At 38.0% G+C, this 2,500-nt stretch overlaps 1 pseudogene; it reads left to right on the top strand.

Moving 5' to 3' along the window:
- Positions 1 to 2,500, top strand: part of LOC119595235 — a 12,390-nt pseudogene that overhangs the window by 9,100 nt on the left and 790 nt on the right.

The following is a 2,500-nucleotide window of genomic DNA, read 5'->3' as shown; positions in this document are numbered from 1 at the left end:
TAAATCATTTAAGACACTGAGACCTTATTTCTCCCCTTGATCTGTCTCTGGCCCTCCAGATGATCGAGCTGAAGCAGGACCTCGACCACCAGCTGCGGGAAATACGGGACCAGCTGGACGGGCTAAGAATATATTACGGTACCAGCTTACACATGCATACCAATGAGGTAATTTTTCTGTCAATAAATAAATAAATGAATAAATAAATAAATAAATAATATATATATATACTTTTTTTTTGTTAATTTACTGGTGTTACTGATTTGTTGATGTGTTTTTTCTATTACAGCAGTAAGGATACTAACAATGTAATATGATGATAATATGATGATGATAAACATACTACTAATAAGAAAATACTACTAATAAGAACGAGAAGAATGGTATTAAGAATGATAACGCTAGACAATCTTGGTTATTAGTATGCATAGTCATGTAATGGTGAGGGTGAAAATTAATCGTCATTAATTAATCAGAATCGTAATCATTATCATTGTGATAATGAAATGTGAATAAAATATATGATGTTGATAATGACAATGATAATTGTAATGATAATGATTGCATTACTGACAGTCTTATAAAAATAAAAAAAAAATCTGTATTGCCATAATCTAAATCAAATATTATAATGTTACTGAAATCATCCTCATCCTCATCACAGTAATAATAATAATAATAATAATAATAATAATAATAATAATAATAATAATAATAAAAATAATAATAACAGCAGCAGCAAGAAGAACAATAATGATAATAATGATGATGATGATGATGATAAAGATAATAATAATGATAGTACTATTACTAATGATGATGATGATGATTATAATATTGATAATGATAATGACAATAATGATAAATGATAATAATTATAAGGATAATGATAATAATGATAATAAGGATAATAAGCATAATGATAATAATAATAATAATGTTCATAATGATAATAATGAAACGTTAATGACGATGATAGCAGTAATAATAATAATAATAATAATAATAATAATAATAATAATAATAATAAATAATAATAATAATAATAATAATAATAATAATAATAATATTGATAATAATAACAAGGATAATACTAACGATAACGATATTACTTTTACTACTACAACTAGTAATAGTAATAGTACTGATAATGGTGATAACAACTTCAACAACAGCAATAATATTGGTGGTGATACCACTGCTAATAATAACGATAATAATAATATTGATATTGATAACAATAATAATCACAAAACTAATACTTCTAATAATAGTGGTAATAAATATACATAATAATAATGATAATGATAGTAATATTGTTATTATCGTCATTATGACTACTATTATCATTTATTATTTCCATCTTCATGTTCACCCTCATTCTCAATCAATCAATATATCATTATACTGTCAGCATATCAACATCACATTGTCATATCCCTATTACCCTGTTACGATGACCTCACTGCCCACTTCCAAAAGGTGCTGAACGAAGTGGAGACCGCTCAGGACCAGGTGAATGAAGCGGTGCGTGTGACCCTTGAGAAAAGTCTTGGTCATCTCGAGAAACTACGGAGGTCGTCCTTGGGATTTCTTGATGCTGCTGTAACGAGCGTGTCGTCCTCGGCTGTCGCTTCGGCCCAGTCCACCGCCGACCAGCTGAAGAAGGAGCTGAGGAAGGTCGCTAAGTCGTTGGAGGAGAGGATGATGCAGGTGGGGTCAGTCGGGTAATTGTTTGCTTTACTGTCTATCTACCAGTCCTCATTTTATCCTGATTTTTAGCTGCTTGCTTCTTTAAAATGACCTCCTTCTCTTCCAGGTCGAGGCCGCCGTTTCGTCACGAGGCTCAAGGTGTCCGCACCGCTACACTTACGTCGGCGGGAAGTGCCTCCTAGCCATGCCCCTCGCGTCGGCGACCTGGGAAACCGCACGTGCCCTTTGCCTCAACGCAGACGGAGGCGACTTGGCTCTTCTACCTGACACCGGGTCCCTGGTAGCTGTCACGCCCTTCCTCTTCCCCGCGCCCACGACGTCGGCATCGTATTGGGTGGGCGGAAAGAGCCAAGCAGCTGCCGAAGACTGGACGTGGGTCGATGGGTCCCCCGTCCGAGTGGAGATGAGCGTGTTGCTGCCGCTGGAGGAGAGGGCCGTGGACGGGGGTGAGGAGTGTCTGGCGCTGGTGGAAGGGCGCAACGAGGCCTTACTTGTGGCCACGTCGTGCGGGGGATCTCGAGGCGCCCTCTGCCAGTACCCTCCGCCTGTGCTCTACGCCGCTCGCGCTCCTGCTACGCCTGCCCCGATGGCTGACGACACCAGCCCGCCTGTCATCGCCTTCCACGATAATGCCTTTGATCTCGAAGACCACGACTTTAGGATCTCGGACGTAATCTTTTAGGAGACAATAAAAAAGGAAGATACTTGCACTTATACCTCTTAATAAATACAGACACAAATGCAGTAACGTATATGCAACTGAGAAAGGAAACGCAGTCACAATAGC

The sequence above is a fragment of the Penaeus monodon genome, chromosome 3, assembly GCF_015228065.2.
Source record: "Penaeus monodon isolate SGIC_2016 chromosome 3, NSTDA_Pmon_1, whole genome shotgun sequence".
NCBI classification, from domain to species: domain Eukaryota; kingdom Metazoa; phylum Arthropoda; class Malacostraca; order Decapoda; family Penaeidae; genus Penaeus; species Penaeus monodon.
The sequence above is the reverse complement of the archived record's forward strand: the minus strand, read 5'-3'. Positions and strand labels throughout refer to the sequence as shown.